At 38.4% G+C, this 22,846-nt stretch overlaps 1 long non-coding RNA gene across 1 annotated transcript; it reads left to right on the top strand.

Moving 5' to 3' along the window:
* Positions 1-168: 168 nt before the first annotated feature.
* On the top strand, positions 169-16,078 carry LOC131419822 (uncharacterized). The gene is made up of 3 exons (XR_009223341.1): positions 169-330; positions 10,623-10,722; positions 15,938-16,078. It is a non-coding gene; the product is annotated as an uncharacterized LOC131419822 (long non-coding RNA).
* Positions 16,079-22,846: the final 6,768 nt, after the last annotated feature.

Consider the following 22,846-nt stretch of genomic DNA (forward strand, 5'->3'; position numbering starts at 1 on the left):
AGTAAGCAGTAAGGACAAGATCTGACTTTCTCTTCCAAATAACTGGCAGCATAAGGCAATGGACCAGGTACCAGGGTGATGGGAGGGGCATTATTTGGCCTAGAGGCTGCAGAGCATGAAAGCAGAGGAGCCCACAGACTCCAGAGGTGAGCTGTGTTTGAGGGCTGGGAAGACCGAATGCTCTGCTCGTCACTAGACAGGAGCTGGAGACAGGCAGATACATGGCTACTGGACTGAGTCAAGAGATACCTTGAAGGGAGGAAGAGAAGCCTGAGAGCTTTCTGAAATTCTGAAAATTATAGCAGCTTCACCTACGGGGAGACAGGCTGGGTAAGACAGGATGTGGAGTATGGCTGGTACTTGCATTGTTCTTTTTCCTTATGCTTCATTATTCTTTTCTTCGTTCTTTTACCTAGGTTAGAAGTTAAACAATTCTTGTTGCTTAGTAAGTTTAAGACTAAACACTAAGATTTCATTTGTAGGTATAACTCCTAGAGAACTCTGATAAAATTTCCAGTGTACATGAATTTTCCATCATGTTCCGTGCCCTTATTACTTTACAATCTGATTTGAAATTACTGCCCATCTTGGAGCTTCAAGGGAGAAATTGTGCTCAAGGTAGACAGAAAAGAGCAATCTTTAGGTAGCAAAGGGTTTCCCTGACTAGTTTCTAGCTCAGAGAAGCAAAATGATCCGATTTTCATATGTATCATATTTGGAGCTGAGCTGACTTTAAAAGCAGACGATTTTTTTGCTTTCATCTTTAATAAATAATGGTGCTTAGAGCAATGTGTGTTTACTGGTAACAGATTCCACCAATGGGTGTGGTGAAAAGCTGAGCATTTGTGGACTGTAAAGCTTCTGCTATTGTCTACAGCATTTCCTCTCTCGTCTCGGAGGTTCATGCTTTCTCAAGCAAGGGCGGTTTCAGGTCCAGATAGATGTCTGGGTTTTCTTACTCCAAGGATGAGGAGGTGGGGGTGGTGGGGTGCTGCTGGTGTGGCTGTGGAGCCATCTTTTTGGCAGGGATTCCATTGTAGGGAAAGTCTGTCTTTAAAAAAAAAAAGTAAACTGAGACAACTAGTCTAATTATAAAATGATTTCCTTGTTGATATGAGGTGAGGAAAAGATAAATAGCTTTTGGGAAAAGAACCTGTGAGTATACAAGGGAATAAGAAAAATAAGGAGTTAAACATCGAGGAAGACTTATGAGTTAGATGAAATGTCAAGGCAGATAATTTGCTTTTTCATTTTGCCGGGGAGACAGTAAGATAATCTTTTTTTACTAAATCAGTAAAGCTCTAGTGTCTCTTCTGCTATGGGAGCATCGATGATTATACTGAGCCCCTAAAGAAAGAGAGCCAACTTACATAAGTGTTCTAAATCCTATCTTGTGGTGAGAGGCCTGAAAATTATAATAACCAGAATCAATACTTGCAGTGTATGCATAAGAGGTGGTGCCTCAAATAGGATTAGGGCCTGTTCTGGCCACCTTTTGTTATGGATATGTTTCTCTGCAAATGTTGTGTGGTATCACACCAGTTCACTTGATTTTTCTTAACAACACTGCAGGCCGTCTTTGAGAAAAACTCAACATTAACAATGGAAAAAAGAATATGTTTATCTTCAGGTTTAATTTACAAATAGCAAAGCCAATACACGACACAGAGTGACTTAGATACTAACAGCAGTGTGTCCTCTATTCCCATCTGTTAGGATTATGATAAACGTGGTCCAGGGAAGTGTTTGGTCTGGGTTGTTCTGTTCATGTGCTTGTTTCTCCCTGTCATCTGGGTCACATGCTGATCTGTGTCAGTGTCAGAGTGCTGGGTGACAGCCTGCGCTGTCCAGGTTTTATGGGTCACTTTCTTGAATCAAAGCTAACTTTCCACTTAAGAGAATTCTGTCTCTTTTGGTGATTGTTCAAAACATAGCGTCTCCAACGCAGATGTATCGTATTTACATGTGCAGGCTATTTCTTTCCTTCAACTGTATTTACATGTATTTTGCAGGTGATTTGTTTCCTTAGCTTTGAATTCTTCAGATATATGATATGCAGAAGGTGTGATTCCAATGTTCTTCAAGGGTTATTTGCAAATATCTTGACCATTGTGCCTGCACAAGTTGTCTGTGACTGGGGCTGTGGTGGGGAGACCTTTGAGACATCTGTGGCTTTTCATGGAAGAAAACAGTTTCCTACTGAGAGTCACCCAATCCTTAAATCCCTTTAATCTGTTTGTGAGTCCCATGTTGCCTTCATGACTGCTCAGCCGTTCTGAATACTGTCCTCTTGCTATTTTGTTAACACTTTGCTGTTTTTTCAAAAAACCATATAAATGTACAATCTCTCTGTCTCACACACAAACATAATGAGGAGTGGCTCATAAACATGAAAAGCAAAACTTTGAATTTTATCTCTGAGAAAAATCAACATTATTGATAAGAAGCTGGTATGATATTTCTAAAAGTGGAAATTCATGAAGAAAATAGATTCTTAATCACTTACTAAATGCCAGGGACATTTTACTAGCATTTTCTCATTTAATTTTTAACAACTTTTAAAGATGATATGCCTCAGAGATGAGGTACCCGAGGTTCTGAAATGTGAAGTCACCTGTCACGGCCACGGTCAGATGCAGGGCCAGGCCAGGCGCCTGCTGTCTCTGATACCCGAGATCCCTCACTCTTAATTATTCTCTATGTTGGGCTTTAGCTAATTTGCAGCTGCTTACTGCATTAAATTCATAATCCTGCTTTCATCATAGCAAAAACAATAATAATCACACAACACGACTATTTGCAGTGGCTTCTGGCCAAGGCCATTTGATTCAGAGTCAAAACCTCATACTCATGAAGTGCTTTCACTTTGTCAAAATCTAATAAGCGTAGTTTTTATACCTGAGGAAAAACAAGGTAATCTCTCTGTTTAATACAGTGACATATCAAATTATTACTTTCATGTATTTTAGTTAGTCTCTTTCTTTGTCTGTCATTCTCTGTGTTTTAGAAAGTGGAGAACTTAGAAATACTTTTGGAAAATTCCTTCTCCAAGGACAAGAGATGGTTAGGTGTCCCTTTCAAAGACAATAGCTTCTTAATGAGAGTGGAGATGAGAATTCCTGTCCTTAACAGAGAGTTCATTGTCCCTCCTACTACATCACGCAATCTGGTGTCTAATCTGTCTAAAGACATGAGTTCCTTGTCTATTAATAGCCTTTCTAATAATAATGTACAGTGACTGGATATGCCAAGCTCCTAACTGGTGTTTTGGAGAACTGAAAAGGTTTTCAGAGTTATATCTAGAAAAATCTTTGGAGTTTCTTGAACATGTTATATGATTAGCAACTGGAACTATGACAGGAAGGAAGGAAGTAAACATGCATTGGAAATCTATTATTTGCCACACATATGAGTAAGCACTTTACATATAATAACTTTGTGAAGCTGATATTAACTTGACTTTACAAGGGATAAAAATTCTGAGAAACTTGTAATTTCCCCCAAATTGTACAGATAGCAGGATTTGACTAGTCTGTCCAACGCCAAAGCCTTCATACTTTTCATTACCTTGTCTCCATCTTGTTTGAAAAATCAAATGTATAGCATTTCATGTCTGGACCGCCTCAACAACAAAATTGGGCACTCTCTCCCTAAAGTAGCTTGCACTAAAAATAACTACCCCTCTTCCACCCAGGAGCTTCCCAAGTTGAAGAGACGAGCACTGGAGCTCTGCTAAGCCTAGGAATGCCGCCTACAGTAATCTGAGATCAATCTGAAATCAGAGGATATCATTCAGATCATTTTTTTTCTTTTCTGAGATTGTCTCTCTGATCTCATATGCATTTTCAAAGATTGTTATGGTGAAAATTTTCAAGCATACACTAAGGTAGAGAAAACAGTGTAATAAAAAATTGGATACCTAGAGCCAGCTTCAGTAATTTGTGCTGTAATTTTATGCTCTATATAATAATAATAAATTATGGATGTCTGTATGTGGTGATGAATAGATAACAGACAACACACTTTTTACCCTTTAGGCCATAGTTCTTACTCCAATACAGCATAAATATTTTTTCTCCCAATACAAAGTCTTGATGGGTTACTAGCAGTGATATTTTAAAAAGCACAATATGAGAGATGAGAATAAATCAGCTATTAAAATAAGATACCATAGGAATATAAATATTTCACTTTGAAAATAAAACAAAGTCAGGAGAAGAGTGGGAAGACTATGAAGTGTAGGAGTGTGGAAACAAAAGACCGTTTGGAGCCATTCTGTCCCCATGAGATCGTGTGTATTGGTTCATTCCATGTTGGGAAGGACAGTTAAAGGGTACAACCTTCAGGATAAGACCACTGGATTACCTGAGAGACACAGTTGTCCTCTGCTACAGGGAGTGTCTGCTGTAGGTAGCATAGCTCATCTACCATGAGAGAAATGGAGACTCAAGGGAAGAAATTTGTTGTCATTTTTCAATTATCCATGAAAATGCTTGGGAACAGAGGCATGGATTACAAAAGATGGAAGATAATAAAAGCATTTGTATTTGACTTTGGAATGTATTGCTGTACTTACATTTGTCTGTTCTAGGGGCGTGTCTCTTCTGATAATTTCCACTGAAGAATATAGGAGGCCATTCTGTTACAACCAGGCCCTGTTGTAGCTGTTTTGTTGTTCTACCAACCTTCAGCGACACACCTCTCTCTCTCTCTCTCTCTCTCTCTCTATGTCTCTCTCTCTGTCTTATTACCTTAATGGCAAGATTTCAAAATGTTCTGGTCCTTACATAATATAAACATACATTTAAAATATTGACAAAGTTGCAATTAAGCAGATAAGATTCTAAGAGTTAAGCTGAGATTTTCCAAAACAATCCAGTTAACAGACTTGAAAGCACTTGTCAAGTCTGTCCTCAGATATAATTACTGAAGACATTAGCCCTTCTGGCCCATTTTTTTTGTCAACAGAGGTTCCACCTCTATCAGTAGCTCACTTCCAGTTTCAGTTTTCACATGATGTTCATTCTATTTCCCCCCTGTTCTGTCTGCTGGCCCCTCTCACTATGGTACTGGGCAAGTTTTATTCCTGATATTGTCCTCACAGAAAATTGTGGGAAGTGAAGATGAGGTTTTCTTTAAGAGCGATAACCTAGTATACTGCACAGGTGTCTATATTTATGCATCCTATAATGGAAGGAAGGAAAAAACTTGTCTTAACTTGCCCATAAATTCGGAATCTGGCCCCAAACAAATCCACCCTTTACTTCACTTTTGTAGACCTGGCACACTCTTATCTGAGGACTCAGTCCATTAAAAAAGCAAACCACAGGATTTATCGATACAGTGATTTTCCCACCCTGAATCACCTGTGCTGTTTGTACGTCAATGCTTCTGTTTCTTTGCTGCTAAGTGCATATGATTTGCCGGATCATTTGTCTCAATTTTAGTTCAAACAGTGCAGTCACCATACTTACAGGGTGATACGAAATAATATACAACAGTTTGCACTGAAGAGAATTGCCCCTGTGTTGGCAAAATAATAAGTATGAGAATAATAATAATCAGTATTTATTGTGTGTTTACTCTCCACCAGCACTATATAGAGTGCATTCCTCTCATGACCCCCTTGTGTCCTCACAATATCCCGATAGGCAAATTCTGTTATAAGCCTCACTTTGCAGATGGATCACTGGAGCTTCATGGGGTTAGTTAACCTGCTTCACAGTAGTAAGAGTAGAGCTGGGATTTGAGCACGGGTGGAATGACTCCAGAACCCAAGCTCTCAGACACACACACAGAACAACTGCCGGATATAGATCCAAGGCAAAACATTCTTGAATAGAGAAGCAGTGTGTAATTAGGAAGCCGTAGTGCAAAGGCAGGGGTAGGCAGGAACAAGGCTGGGTGGGTTCATCAGGATGGGCTCGCTGGGCAAGAGCAGTTTGAAGAAGGTAAAGGAGGCGGGAAAATAGTGGTAGAGAGGAGAGGAAGAGTGGTCAGTGGGTAAGGTAGATAAAGGTAGTGGAGGAGATTCAAGGTCGGAGAAAGAAGTTGGGGACAGGAGATGACAAAGGAAACACCTCTAGGCTACGAGTCTCTTTAAAAGAAATGGTGGTCTATTGCTTTGCTTCTTAGTAACAACGTGCTGATTATACAGACTACTGGGAATCTGTATATTGTTTTTAGAGGCTTCCTTTTCCCTGATGGGTTAGAATTGGGTTCTAACTTCCTTTCCTGATGTTATGATCTGAGACAGGTTTTCGTCCCATTGCTCTTTTCTTCTGAACACTCGAGATTTATTGAAGGAAGTGAAGCACACCTATGCTTTTGATTTTGATGACTAATATTAATTGCCATATCTTACTGATCATAAATTCTTTTTTAAAGTCATTTGAAAGGACATGAGGTACTTAAATAAAGATAGTAACCTTGAAAGTATGAGTGTGTCCTCTGTAGCTAGTTCTATGATATTTTATGATTTAACGTGTACTTGACATATTTGATAAAGGGTTTATCTGCTATGGTTTTATTGGAGTAGATAACTTATCTATTTGTAAATTACATTTTACTTTGTAACTTGGTACCAACGTAAAATGTATTCCTTAAAACAATGTCTAAATAGAAAAGAATAATCTTTGCACATAGATAAGGTGGTATATAATTGTATTTAGGGCTGAATCATATTTTGAAATATATTCTATAATATAAAAACTAGCACATTTAAAAATCACTTTACCAAACTCTTTAATAATACCTGTTTACCGTTAAAATGTCTGTCTGTTCCACTGAGGACAAATTATTATGCTTTTAGTTGTTAAGCCTTCTGAGTTGTTAAGCCATATGAATTCTTTTCATGTTTCTCTGTAGTCATATAAAACATTTTACTTCAAAGGAAAAATGCTATGAATTTACAGTGCTTTTAGAATTTAAAATCTGTTTCCTATTTTGTTGATTAAGACAGAGGAGCATTGATTGTGAATAAAGAACATGCTATGTTGAAAAGAAAATTAAAGATCCTGATGTTTCTCTGCCAGATAGCACAAAAACTAAGAACACCACAGGAATTTTTCAACATTATTAACCTCTTGACAATGTGTGGGTCGTATAAAGGACAAATGAATGTTTTGGAGGGACTGAGAATGCCAATTTTAACAGACTGTCCAATCACTGTAGATAAATATTTGTGTTCCTGGGGATTATTTGATTTTTATCAAAGCAAATTGAATTGGAAACATGGCATGTATTAAGTCATTGGTACTTATTGTCTAATTCTTTTTCCCATAGAAGTTTCTATGTACTGAAAGAGCACTAAGTCATCAGTTAGACATACCATGTAGTGATTCTTATCATATCCAGACAAAATAAAAGCCTTTTAAGAAGCTACTTCACAAGACAACTGCATAGCTTTCCTCACAGGAACTTCTTAAACAAATAATGATTACTACAGCTATTGGGTCAATCGCTTACACTAATTTAACAAGAACAATTCCAAGATGTCTAGCCCATTCCACATTCCATGTGACTAACTATGGTATCCAGAGCTTGGAAAATATCCAGGCAACTCACGGTAGCTTTACTTAAATGCTTTCTGGATACTGGATTTTAAGGAAAGTGATAGAATTAGGCTTACACAGGAAAGACTTCAAGGCATACCTACTTTCAGTGCTATAAATGGTCTCAATTGTATCTGAAAGTTGTTTGAAAGTACCCAAAGTTGAAAACATCACAGATTTAGTTCCTATCTATATTGGAGTTGGCAAATGCATAACTTCTAATTGTTGGCATGGAGATTTATCGTATCCAGTGAGACAGATATACTAGGAGTTTTGTACACACCTCCAATGGAGAGGCAACTATGAATTGGAATGATTAGCTTTCAAAAATGTGTCCACATTAACCACTCCTTTATGCTTACAGTCATGCTGTGATTGGGGTAGAAACGAAGAAGGAAGATTTAGAGTGGAAAGATAGGGATAAGAGAGGGAGGACAGGGTTGAGTCAAACAAGGAGGACTTGGGCAGGTTCGGGGTCAATTCTGTGGTTGTTAACTAAGACAGGTAGGAGCAGCAGTTCTTATAATATTCAGCACGTATAATATTCAGCAGGCAAGAGGTCAAGTTCAGGAACAGCCGTGGGGAAGACCAGTTGATACTCTAGGTCCCTGTTTCTTGTAAGTAGAATCTGGAACCCAGAACTTTGGAGATAAGTTAAGAACCCAAGATAGACTTTAGAATCCTGTGCCAGGAATCCAGGCAGAATCTGGGTAACAGAGGCAGGGGCTAGGAACCAGCACCAAAAGGTGACTAAGGCAAGTGCTTCTTATTTCCTGCTTAGAGCCCAAACTTGTGAAGATTTTGGGAAGGCTTGAGCCCAAAGTTTATTTTTTCATTCAATTTGTATTTATTAGGCATCTATTATGTGCCAGGCACTGTATGAGCAGCAGAGACTATTACTGAACTAGGCAGACATGATCTCTTTTTATAGAGGAGACTTACAATAAACTAGTAAATGAATGAATGAGTAAATAACTCTAGAAGGAAGTAAACAGCATGCTAAGTCTGAGAGTCTGAGGAAGGTGTTTTAGATAGGATGGCCAGAGAAAAACCCTCCAAAGAAGTGATATTTGAGAATGAGCAATTTGCAGAGGTGGAAGAAGAACCTAGTGGAATGGCCTGGGGGTAAAAAAAAAAAAAGACCTGGCATGTTCAAGGAACAAAAGGAAGTAGATCTGGAGGACGGTGAGCAAAAGAGAGTGTGGTGTGAGATGGGGGATAGAGAAGTTGGCGAGAGCTAGATCATACAGTTGGAGGGGAAGAGCATTTGGCTTGAGTAAGGGATGTACCAAGTAGTCTAAGAACTGATTTGAGATAACTCACTGATTTTAGAGCTGTAAACTGGAAAATAGATTACGAGGGACTGAAAATTCTGCCTGAGCAGCCCATGCATTGTGAAGAAGTTTACTAAGGAAGTTTCCTAAAGCAGAGAGAGAAATATGAGGCAGACCATTGGTGCCAGATCTTGGTGATCAGGATAGTTGCTGAAGAGCCCAGGGTTAAAAATTAACTACAGGGCAAAGCACTGCAGTCCAAAAGAGTGGTGATAGTAGCCAGAGGGCTTTTTCTTTTGATGATGAAACTATTCTGCAAAGGAGAGTGGGGCAGGATGGTGAGTCACCCAGCGTGGGCTGGTGTGATGCAGAGCATAATGTGGGTTAGCCTGGGAGGCACATGAATGGTAAGAAGGAAGAAACACAGAAAGCATCATCCTTCTTGTGATTTCCTTTCTTCCACAGAATCAGCTAAGTCACAGGTCCCCTGAGGAGGTCTTTCAATTGGTTCACAATATATTATGCTGCTCCTTCGAATTTTTTAGTAAATATGAAAATTTATTGATAATAGCAGCCAAAAAATAGTAGCAATATCTTGATCCCCCTTATGGGTTGAATTGTGTCTCCCGAAAAGATCTGTTGCAGTCCTAATCCCCAGTACAGCAGAATGTGATCTTATGTGGAAATAGGGTCATTGCAGATGTCATTAATTAAATTAAGAGGAGGTCATACTGAAGTGGGGTGGGCCCTTAATACAGTATGACTGGTGTCCTTATAAGAAGACGAAATTTTGACACAGAGACATGCACAGTGGGAAGAAGGCCATGTGAAGACAGAGACACACAATGAGAATGCCATATGAAGATGGAGGCAGAGATTGGACTGATGTGTCTATAAGCCAAGGAATGCCAAGGATTGTTGGTCATCACTGGAAGCTAGGAGATAAGCATGGAATAGATTCTTCCTCAGAGCGCTCAGAAAGAAGCAACCCTGCTGATGCTTTGATCTCAAACTTTTAGCCTCCAGAACTGTGAGACAATAAGTTTCTGTTGTTTTAAGCCACTCAGATTGTGATACCTGTACAGCAGCAGTAGGAAACTAATACAATCCCTTCCCCTTCCTCTGTCTTATTCTCTCTCACCATCCTCCCTCACACTATTATCCATTAAGACCAAATTCCTTTTCCTACTGCTTGTGCTCTTTCTGCCCAGAATACCTTCCTTCCCTTCTTTGTTTGCCAGGTACCTATTTTAAAATAATTAAAAAAATTTATGTTTGATTATGAAATTTTTCAAGCATACATAGAAAATAACAGATATCCAGTCTCTCAACATCTAGATTTATCAGATGACAACTTTTTTTTTTGCCATATTTGCTTCAAATCTTTCCTATTTACCCTAAAAAGAAATATTGCTGATAAAGCTAAAGCCTCCTCTCCCCCTACACTCTCCCACTTCCCCGGTCTCCTCTGCAGTGGTCATTCTTATTTATTCTCATTCATTTTTAAAGTAGCATCACAAACATCACCCAGACCAATGTAACAACTTGATCTCCTGTTCCCACAATACTTTATACACAACTTATGTTAAACAATGATCATATTGTATTTTGATTGTAGTCTTTCTCTCTATAAGAAAAGAAAATGACTGGTCATTTTCAATCATTATCTGGTGCCTACACAATGTCTAGCTCTTGGTTAAACAATTTTAATTACATAATGTCTACACAAAAGCATTTGACTCTCACAAGAGCCCCATGCATCCTCAGGACTGGAATTGTCATATTTTTCTTCCAGATATCGAAACTTGATGAATTTCATGTGACTACTGTGGTTGATGATATTATTGGTCCGCAATTCTGCCTGCTCTCCTCATCCTTGCTATGGTCTACTGTTGGTGAGTATATTTCCGTGCCTCCCTGAGGTTGGGCTTGGTCATGTGATTTGTTTTGGTCCATGGAATGTAGGCGGAAGTGACAATGTGTCAGTTCTGAGCTGAGGCTTTAAGAGGTTTAAGCATTTCTGCCTTCCTCTTTGTGCTGCTTCTATTCAGTCTGACAACAGGCTCCAAGTAGCTACTGGTCCCAGAATGAAGAGACATGTGGAGCCAACCTGACCCCAACCTGAAGACTGGTTGCAGCCAACCCTAGCCGAGTCCCAGCAAACTTGCAGACTTGTGAGCAAAAATAAATGCTTTCTGATGTAGATTACAGAGATTTGGGGTAGGTGTTACACGGCATTATCGTAGTGGGAACCTCATTAGTACATCTAACTAGTGGATGGCAGAGCCAGAACTAGAGCACACATTGTCTGACTAGTAATCCAGAATCTTTCTGCTAAATTATTCTGCTATTCATCTGCACATTCAATACTTATCATATATTTCCTATGGAAAACAGAGCACAGAAAAACCAGACAGGCTGTGGTCTCTGCTCTCACGAAGCGCCTGTTTCTAGTGAGGGAAACAGACAAAAAGAAGTAAATTTAAACCATCGTATAACGAGAAATTCTTATAACAGCACGCACGTCCTTCTGAGAGAGAAGGAGGGTTGGGGTGAGGGACGGGAGAAGACGACCGTCATGGTGGCCAGGGTGGGCGCCTTGAGGTGCTGGTGAAGCTGAGCAAAAGCACATCTTTCTCTCCTTCAAATGGTCTCAGATAATGAGTTCAGTTTTTTCTTTTTCCTGTATTTATGTAGCGTCAGCCCAATTGCGCGTCTCTGCTCTAGGCTGGCTCGCTGTCCTTGGTTTGCATCCTGTGTGTTCAGAGAGCTATTGGGTTGTTTTGGAAATTCTTAGAGAAAGACTGAAAGAGGCTTCATTTTTCCTTTTCCAAAGGGAGCGATTACATACTCTTACTAGAACAACAAACTTAAGTCCTGGGTTGTGAATGACATCTGAATTCTCTCAGGTGAGAGGGATTCTGTATCTAGAAAGTCAAGAGCAAAATGTGACTTTAGCAATACTGTAGGGAACTGTGGTCAGCACTGAGCTTATAAAGGCCTTTGTTTTCCGTGTTTTGATTGGCTCTGTGAGAAGCCTGGAGCAGCTCACACACCCATCTGTATCCATATTAGTGGGACTGAAAACTGCTGACACAGAATTGCAGATCGGGGCCTGTGGCTTGCCAGGGTAAACTTGTGTAAGACACTGTACATCCCTCCTAACAACAGTGGTTCTTTTGTCGCTTAAACAGAGGCTATTAAGAACACGAGTCATTAAAAAGAACTTCAGAAAAGCAGGCAACATTTTCCAATATCGTGGCTTTAGGTGATCCCCAGAAAGTGTCAGAAGCTCTGGAAGGAGTGAAGCGTTTCAAGAATAACTAACAATAGATTCAGAACCATAACCCGAGTTGGTTAGAAGTGAGTAATATTCCAAAACATAATTTCTGAATGTCAAAAGAAGCCCATTACTATGGAGAATTGGATGAAAATTCACCAAAATATTTTCTTGAATATACATAAACATAGCAAATAAGAATACTTTAAAATCTTTAATTGACCCAGGAATCTCTGGTTTGCTGATAAAAGCGCAAATTCAAAGAAACTCACTTTAGAATTTCTTTTTTTAATTTTTAATACATAAAAAAGTGCAATTGTAGGAATAAGGAGGGGAAAAAGTCTTTATTCCACTATCCAAAGAAAAATCTGGTTAGCATTTTTTTTTTTTAATTTTTTTTTTAAGTTTATTTATTTATTTATCCCCCCAAAGCCCCAGTAGATAGTTGTACGTCATAGTTGCACATCCTTCTAGTTGCTGTATGTGGGATGCGGCCTCAGCATGGCTGGAGAAGCGGTGCGTCGGTGCGCGCCTGGGATCCGAACCCAGGCTGCCAGCATCAGAGCGCGTGCACTTAACCGCTAAGCCACGGGGCCGGCCCCTGGTTAGCATTTTGATGTTGTTTCTGCTAATATTTTTCTCTACAAATACTTTTTACATAGTGGAGATCAAGCAGTATATGTAATTTTGTTTCATATATTTTCTTTCACTTTTGTTATTCTTTAGGAAAGATCAGGGGTTGGCTAACTATAGGCCAAATCCGGTGCACTGTCTGCTTTAGCGGAACACAGAGGGCCACACTCACTCATTTACATAATTGTCTCTGGTAGCTGTCACACTGCAATGGCAGAATTAAGTAGTTGTAACAGAGCCTATGTGGCCTGCAAAGCACAAAATATTTGCTCTCTGGCCCTTTATGGAAAGACTTTGCCAACTCTTAGAATGGATTATTAGAGTCACATGTAAACAACATTTTTAAAGCTCTTGTAAACATATCCTAAAAGTTGATGTATCCGTTGGCACTCTTCACCAGCATTTGTCTGATGAGACTGCTTGTTTGACTGTCTGTTACCAAATAGACACGTTTTATATACGTATCTATATATATGTATATAAACCAGCTGTATATATTTTATATATTAATATATATGTAATTTTGGAATTTAATAGACATGGAATAGTATTGTATCTCTTTTATGCTTTAATTTTTTTAGATTTCTTTGAGTAGCAGTTAGAATAATTTCCCGTTGTTTTTTAACCACTTTTATTTCCTCTTTTCTTCATTGACTTCTTGTGCCCTTTGCCCATTTTGAAACAGAGATATATTTTTGTGTGTGTGTGAGGAAGATTAGCCCTGAGCTACGGTCTATTGCCAATCCTCCTCTTTTTGCTGAGGAAGATTGGCCCTGGGCTAACATCTGTGCCCATCTTCCTCCACTTTATATGGGACGCTGCCACAGCATGGCTTGACAAGCTGTGCACAGGTCTGCACCCAGGATCCAAACCTGTGAACCCCAGGCCGCCAAAATGGAGTGCACGAACTTAACCGCTATGCCACTGGGCTGGCCCTGAAACAGAGGTATTCTTTAAAAAGTAAATTTGTAAGAGCTCTATAACAATTCAGAATATCAACATTTGTTTATTTTCTTTACTTTGAGTATATTTTCTCAGGGTATTTTTTTCCACTATAATTTGTGAAGTCTTTTTTGAAACTTGTAAGTTATTTAATCTATATAAAATTTCCTCTATGATTTCTTCCAAAACTTCTAAGTTTAGAAATTTCTCCAATATATGATCTTTAAGGAGTATCTTGTTATTTTTAATTTTTTAAAAATTTATAAAGATTTGTATTTTATTTTATCAAATGACTCTTCAGTGTCCACTGATTTTTTTTTTAACAGATTTTTTTAAGAACAGTTTTGGACTTACAGAAAAATAGAGAAATTAGTACAAAGAGTTCCCATAACCCCCACATCCAGTTTCCCCTATTATTAACATCTTACGTTAGTTTTGTATATTTGTTGCAATTAATGAACCAATATTGATATATTATCACTAACTAAAGTCCATACATGTCTTTAATTTTTACCTAATATCCTTTTTCTGTCCCAGGATCTCATCCAGAATGACACATTACATTTAGTTATCATGTCCCTTTGGCTCTTGTTGGCTGTGACAGTTTCTCAGACTTTCCTTGATTTTGATGACTGACAGTTTCAGGGAGTACTGGTTAGATATTTTGTAGAATGTCCCTCTCTTAGAATTGGTCTGGTGTTTTTTTCTTGGTGAGACTGGGGTTATGGGTATTTGGGAGGAAGGCCAGAGGTAGAGTACATCATGTCAAGAGCACATTCTATCAGCGTGACCTGTCACTGCTGATGTTGACCTTGATCACCTGTCTGGGGCAGCATTTGTCAGGTTTCTCCACTGTCAAGTTACTCTTTTTTTCCCTTTCCCATGTTGTACTCTTCGGAAAGAAGTCACTATTCATAGTCCATTTCTAAAGAATGGGGAAAAAAGTCAAACTCATAGAAAAAGAGAGTAGAAAAGTGGTTTCTAGGGGCTGGGGGGTGGGGGAAATAGGGAGAGGCTGGCAAAAGAGTACAAACTTCCAGCTGTAAAATGAATAAGGCCTGAGGCTCTAGTGTATAACATGGTGACTATAGTTGGTTACACTGTATTGGATAGTTGAAATTTGCTAAGAGAGTAGAACTTCTGTTCTCACCAAATCCAGAAAAAGATAAATATGTGAGGTGATGGATGTGTCAACTAACTAGATGGGTGAAATCCTTTCACAATGTGTATGTTATATCAAATCACCACAATGTACACTTTAAAAAATCTTTACAATTTTATATATCAATTATACCTCAATTAAGCTGAAATTTAAAAAGAAGCATTTCAGCAGATTAAAGGAAAAAATGAAAAGGAATGGGGAGTTATGCTGCCTCTCCTTGAGGATGGAGTACTTACATAAATTATTTGCAATTCTTCTGAATGGGAGATTATTCTCTCCTTCCCCATTTATTTATTTATTCAATTATTTATTTATATCAATATGTATTCATGGATATTTATTTTATACTTTGGGTTATAATCTAATACTTTCCTTTATTTTGTTGCTCAAATTGTTCCAGATTGGGCCATTGGGAGCTCTTTCAGTAGGCTCCTGTATCTGTTTGAAAAACCCCTGTCAACGTAGGTTGGTTTGTTTGCTTGTTTTTTAAAGAACTTAACTTCCAGCACTACAAGATGTTCCAGTCTTACCTTGCATACTTCTGGCCTCAATCCTGGAACCAGCCATTTCTCCAAGGAGCCGTGATTCCTTTAATCAGTTTTCTTTTATTAGAAACCGAGACCTGGGCACTATGTGTGCCTATTGCTACTAGGTGTAGTTGCTTCTAGGACCACTCAGCTGACAAAACAAGGTAATATAGGTGTATCTGCTAAGCTGTATATATTTATACATATATAAAAACATTTCTAAATGTAACTACCTGTATCAAAAGTGACCTAGGGCCAGCCTGGGGTAGTAGTGGTTAAGTTTGCACCATCTGCTTCGGCAACCTGGGTTTCACAAGTTTGAATCCGGGTGTGGACTGATGCACCGCTCATCAAGCCATGCTGTGGCAGCATCCCACATACAAAAAATAGAGGAAAATGGTCACAGATGTTAGCACAGAGCCAGTCTTCCTCAGCAAAAAGAGGAAGATTGGCAAAAGATGTTAGCACAGAGCCAATCTTCCTCACCAAAAAAAAAAAAAGTGAGCTGAGCATGAGTTCATACTGATGTTTCCAACTCTAATCCATTACCACTTGTATCATTTTAGCCTTTCCTTGCCTATCTGTAAGCTCGCACTCCAGTAGTGAGAAACCTGGCTCCCACCATCCACAAGTTCCAGTATACATGCATAGCAGTATCAGCATTGTTAACCTGTATCCCTGTGGAAAACAGCTTTATCAACTAGAGTGCCAGGTATAGTACCTTTTATTTTTACTCTTAGAGACTCCACTCATTTCCAAAGTTGTTTGGTCTGTCCACTGATTTTTAACTCTTATTCTAATGCGTTTTCTATCCAGGTTTACTTCTTGTTCCTAGTTGTCAGTCCTGATGCTGACGTGGTAATAAAGGGAACAGGTGGTATATGGGAGAGATTTTCAAATTCCTTGAGGTCATAAAACATATATGTGTGTGCATATATTTATAGTAAAGCTTTGATCAAACAGAAAAGCTGATAGATTGCAGATAGCTAATGGTGTGAAAAATGTTTACGTATAATGAATCCTCCCAATATATGTAAAGAAAGGCTTTATGATAAAATATTTCTCTTCCTTTAAATTTGCTGTTCTCAGCAAAATAAGTGCAACTTCTATACCATTAACTTTCTGCCATGGCTATTGCTTATATTATGGATTATAACGTAAAGATATGTGTGGGATTTAGTCTCAAAATCAGGGAATGCAAATATGAAAACATAAGCATCATAGACATCTCATGCTAAGAAAGTGAGCACATGTGAATCTGAGACAGCGCATTCCAAAAATCTCACCCCCAATTTCCTGCTTGTTCTTATGTTCTCCTTACTCATTATTTTTCTTCTTGCCTCAATTTATTTTCTAGTTTTGCTGGCTGAGTGTCTATTTGACTATTTGGAAGTCAAATGTTATCCTCTTCATCAGATTCACAAATTACTAGTTAAACTGTACCTGAACTAGAAAATGGCATTTTGGTGCTTGAATTTATAGACTATAACGACTGAAAAAGCTTTTTAAACGAAACAAACAGAACAATAAGCAAAAAATGCCAGTTTGTTTATTGCATACACATAAGAATAACTCACACTATTGACATATTATTTTTGGTTCGCAAAGCACATATGGATTAGACGTGGAAAGATCTTAGTGTTTATTGAATTAATGAATGTATGACTCCTGTATATGTAATATTCCCACCTCCCTTTAACAAAGAAAAAGTTGAGGCTCAGAAAGATTAAGTGAATTACGTGAAGTTACACTGTTCATTAAGTGCTAAAGTCAGACACAAATCTAGGCCCTAATCATCAGAAGGACAAGTACTATGTCTATGTTACTAATGATGGTGTCAACAGTCCTAGCACAGTGGTACATAGTAGCTGCTCATTAAATATCATTAAAAAAAAAAAAGGATGGTGCTAGGTATTTAGAGGAATACAAATTCCACACAGGGGAAAAACGGTATGCATATAACTTGATAAATGCCCAAATAATAGCTAGAGAGGTGCAGAGGATAGCACAAAGCCACATCACATCTGATAAACCCTGAAACCAAAGGGTTTTATAGACTTATTTCCACCTTATATCATTATCATATGAAATGATAGACTTTGGTGCTTTCAGCCTTTTGGTGGCATGTGGTTTGTTACTGTAGAAGTTTTTTCCATACATTATTTTTTACTTCCTTTTATGTTATTTTTCCAAAAAAAAACCACCCTCCTTTTCAAGTGTATAACACCAAATTTTCTGGCCATAAAAGAAGATTTTCTCCTTTTTTGAATACACGTGTGTATATATAGAGAGAGTTCTATTTCTTTTTTATTTTTGATGTCTTCATTCCCCCTACCCCTGATTTTAGAACCTAACTTTGACTATCACCTCATTTTGAAAGATAAAAATGCCACAAAGATAATAATTTAGAAAATGAAAGTGAAAAATTGCATCAATTTCTCCTCTACTCACCTCCTTGGATAACCACAGTTAACACACGAGTTGATTTATTTTTTCCTATGCATGTACTATGACCGGCCTCATGATCCATTCATTGGCTTAAGTTTGAAACCACATTGATTCCATCAACAAAGTCTCTACTTCCTACTAACTGACTAATATCAGTAATGGCTAATTGCTGATACTTGGTTATAATAATATCTTTGAGCAAATTATCAACGTGAGACTGTTCTCAACTTTCCCCATTGATGCAACATCTCTAATAGCTCATTAATCTTTTCCTTCCCTCACCTCCACTGATGCTGCCCTAGTGCATAATCAGCTATAGGTGAAGTGTCCAAAATGGTGTCTTGTACTTTACCATCTCATTCTCTGCCTAATTCATTCTCCTCCATATCTCCAGTGTAATCTTCCTACAATACAAACCTAATTATGTCACTCTTCTGCTTAAAAGTCTTTGATATGTGCTTACGTTTTAACAAATTAATTCCAAATTCCTTGAGAAGCTCATACAAGACTGTATCAGAGCCTCAGGGACCCTAACTCACATCTTTTCAGCCTCACCTCTGATTCCAGCCTGGATGCAATGGGCATTCTAGATTTGACTCGTTATATAAAACGAAATCTAATCTCAAATGAACACCATGCATTTTTCACCTTTTGCTTCAGGACTTCTCCAATACCACAGCTGGGAATGGGATCTTACTTGATAAGCTCACATACGGAGCCCCAAAATTTATGAAAATTAACTCTGAAAGCAATCCTCAATCAATGAGAGATGGAAACCTAGGATAAATACTTTCCCCAGTTGTTCTTCTAGAAAATAGCTCTGAGATACACTCTGTATATTCTTTAGACACAATGATTAAGCCCCAGTATCCCAAAGCTGTGATATCAAAAATGAACTTTTATATAAACTTTTTCCCCTTTCTTCATTCTCTCTGGTCCCTTACTTGTACTCTGGGATTATCTCCTTGGCCAAAGCTTTGCTTTTTGGTAGAACCCAAGCTAAGACATATAGTACTAGACTCTCCCTAGGGGTGACTTAGGATGAGAAAACATTGGGAACTGAAGATTGGGGCAGTTTGAGGTAGCTAAGGCACTGGCATGGTAAGGTCAATCATAGGCATTTCTTGGCATTCACATGCCCAGTGATTTTGGTGAATAACAATTGCAGTAACCATGGCCTGATAATAGCGAGATAGCCAAGGGCTCATCCTTCTCAGCAGTGAAGGTCTGCGTCACCCCACTAGGCTAGAAACCTAGACAGATGGGAGTGCTGGCTGAAGGAGAGGGAAATTTAATACTGTGGTGGAGGAAGGAGATGAAAAATACCGATCATAACTCCAGAACCAATTACAGCAGTGAAGACTGCAGCTTATTGTATTGATCTTTGTCTATTTATGTCATGCATAGAGATCATGGCTGACCACCACCGTGAAGACTTAGAGGCAGACGGGACTTACTGTAGGGCATAGGTATATCTGAGTGGTACAAAGGATAGATTGTTTGAATTGCTCCTGGATTCCTGACTCACTTCCTCTTAGTCTCATCTCTGATTTCAGTGCACATGCAGTGGGCAGTTTGGCTTTCATTGTTTTGCACTTTTGCGCTCGGGGTTTTCCAATACCCCAGTTGCCTTTGGGAAGCCCTCCGGTCAAGCAGGCGTGCTCAGTCTGGAAGTATATAGGAATTTACACACCGCAAAGTAAGTCTCAACTAATGCGGGATATGAGCTATAGATAAAAATCAGCAATCCTCAGGTCAACAATTCCAAAAGGTATCCCACATCCTCTTTCAAAGATTCCAGGCAGGACTGAGTGCCAGTGCCCCACAATACTGATTTAATAATGCATCTGTGTGTTTGCTTTTCCACTTTCCCTCACTCTTCCCTGCTGCTCCCTGTTTACAAGGTCTTGCCGCAGGCACTACTTTTGGGAAAACTCAAGCGAAAAAAAAAAGGTCCTTAAATCCCAATATGTCTCTGTCCTTTATTTTCTACCCCATTTTATGCTGCTTCTCCTTGCTGCTTCCCTGATCTATGCCAAGGAAATAAATGGAGAAATAGACGGGAGGGACCATCAACAAATAATTGAATAGAATTTCCACAAGGACTTACACTGCCAAATTGAAAGGGTTTGCTAAGTAGCCCAGTAAGTGGTTAAAAATAGATCATTTCAAAGTTTTTTTCCATGAATACTCTGTTTTTATCCCTACATCTGGTGTACAGCTGTCCTCCGGAGATTTCTCTTTACTATCCTTTTGTGCCAAAACTTCTTTGTTATACCCCATGCTTGCTTTCTTGGAGCACTTCTGCGATAGTCTTAGAAAGGATGCAAAGGAGGTAATTTTTTTTTGAGTGCTGGAATATCTGAAGAAGTCCATCTTTTTTTCTTCTACATGATTGAATAGATATGGAATTACGGTTTGACGTAATTTCATTCAAATATTTGAAGGCAACGTCTTCTCATTTTCACTGTTGTTACTGAAAAATCTTAAAGCAATTTTGTCTATAATCCTTTTTTGTGATTTTTTTTTTTCCCCTCTCTGAAAGCTTGCAGAATCTTTAGTCCCCAGTGTTCTGCAGTTTCAAATGAAGTGCCTCGATGAAGGTTTCTTGTTTGGGTCTGACCTCTATGTTAAAAATTTCCACAGATGTTTGGTAATCCTTGGAAGGCTTTACATTGTCTTTTAAATAAGTTAAAAGAAGAAAAAAGGGAAAAAAAATCGTCTTTATATTTACTTGTGTTTACTATTTCTATTGCTCTTCATTCTTTCCTGTAATTCTGAGTTTTCATCTGATGTCATTTTCTTTAACCTGAGTAAGTTCTTTTAGTGCAGACTTGCTGGTAATAAATTTTCTCAAATTCCACTCATCTCAAAAAGCCTATTTTACTTTCATTTTCAAAGGATATTTTCACTGGATATATAAGGCTGGTTTGATAGTTTTTTATTTTTTGTTTTTTTTTTACTTCCACACTTATGTATGTTCTATTGTGTTTTGTCTCCATTGTGTCTGATGAGAAGTCAGGCATTATGTGTATCATTGTTCTTCTGTATGTAATATGTTCTTTTCCCTCTAGCTACTTTCAAGATTTTCCCTTTGTCTTTGGTTTTCCGTAGTTTGGTGATGATGTACTTAGGTGTAGTTTTCTTTATATTTATCCTGCTTAAGCTACATGGAGATTCTTGGATGTGTAGGTTAATGTTTTAAACAAATTTGTGAATTTTAGTCCACTATTTCTTCAAATATTTTCTTCCTCATTCTCTCCTCTCCATGTAGGACTCCAATTATCTGTAAGTAGACCTCTTGATAGTGTTCCATAGAGATGAAGGCCCTGTTCATTTATTTTCAATATTTTTTTCTTTTAGCACAGCAAACTTAAAGTTTACTGCCCCCCCACCCCGCCCTCTCCACGTTTCCCCCCCGGAATCTCCAATCTACTTTTAAGTTCACTCAGGAATTTTTCACTTCAGATATTATATGCTGTAGTTCTAGAATTTCCATTTTGTTCTCATTTTTCTGTTGATATTCCACATCTGTTCACTCTTTATGACCATACTTTCTCTCAAGTCTTTGAATATATTTACAATAGCTGCTAATTATGACCTGGGTTATTTCAGAGTTTGCTTTGTCTTGACTACTTTGTCTCTTGACTAAGGGTCACATTTTCATTTTTCTTCTAATTTCTAGTGATTTTTTATTATAAACGAGGCATTGCAGATAATTTGTTATAGGTATTTTGGAGTCTATTATCTTTGTCTGAAGACTGTTGATTTTGTTGTGGCAGGAGGGCATCAGCTGACATCTCTGCTCAGTTTTTCAGCCTTTCATCGGTTGCCCTCTGTTGGGTTATTTGGAATCTCCTCCATGTGTGCATAATTCAGTGGCTAGCCAAGGATTTGAAAGGAGTTTCTATGGAGATTTGGGGGCTTTCTCCTCTGTAATTCTCTCCTTTCAGGGCTTTCTCTGTCCAATATCCAGTCATTTTGGCATCCCTCAATTCATTCTCTGACTCTTCAAGTCAGAAGGTCGATGGCTTTCGTCCTGACTTTTAGCCACCCTGCACTACATGGATGGAGAAGTGCCCTCAGAAGAAAAGCTATACTAAAGCAAATCTCACCTAATGTAGTTGTCATTTTTCAAGGGTTGACTCACATCCATCTTGCACTCTTTTTTGTTGTTCCCAAGGACATTCAGATAATTGTTTTTTATACTGGTTCAGAGTTTATAATTGTTATCTGTGGGAGAGTTAGTCTAATACAGGTATTCAGCCATTTCTAGAACCAGGCCCTAGAATTATATAGCTCTTACCTTCTCACATATCTCTTTAAAAACCTTGAGTGGCTCTTCCTTGTCTATAGAATAAAAATAGATTCTTTAGACTAGAGGCAGTCTATTTTATTTTCCCGACAACAGACCCTGTATTCCAGCCAAACTGAACTGGTCTCCAAACAATCTGTTTTATTATGGTTCTTTGCTCACATAATTCTTTACACTAGGATATCTCCTTTATTTGCATGTCCAAATCCAGACTATCCTTCAAGATGTAATTCAAATGTCAACTCCTCCATGAAAGCTATCCTTATCTCCCCAGTTTGAAGTGACCTTAATTTTCTACTAAACTACCTCTTTATATTTCATTATGTCACTCATTAAATAAGCCACTCAGGTGTCAGAAGCCATAATGAGCACAAGGGATTAAAAGATGGATAAGCCATAGCCTGCATCCATGAGAAATCTCTGCTCCTATAGTGGTAGAGAAAGCCAAGTCAATAGAAAGGTGGTAAGTGCTGCATGCAGAAGTCGCTGTGGGAAGCTCTGAAGAGGTAAGGCCAACACAGTCTAGGTTATTAGGGACAGCTTCTTGAGTCAAGTACTCCTAGATCTGAGTCTTGAACAATGAAATATCTGGATTAAATACTCAGACCAGGAGAGGAGGGACATAGCTGTAGTTTTCTCTAGCGGAAAGAGAAAACTACAAATTTGAAGGCAGAGAAGTATGAACGAATATTACATGTTTAGGGAAATGCAA

Source organism: Diceros bicornis, chromosome 22 (assembly GCF_020826845.1).
Source record: "Diceros bicornis minor isolate mBicDic1 chromosome 22, mDicBic1.mat.cur, whole genome shotgun sequence".
Lineage (NCBI taxonomy): Eukaryota > Metazoa > Chordata > Mammalia > Perissodactyla > Rhinocerotidae > Diceros > Diceros bicornis.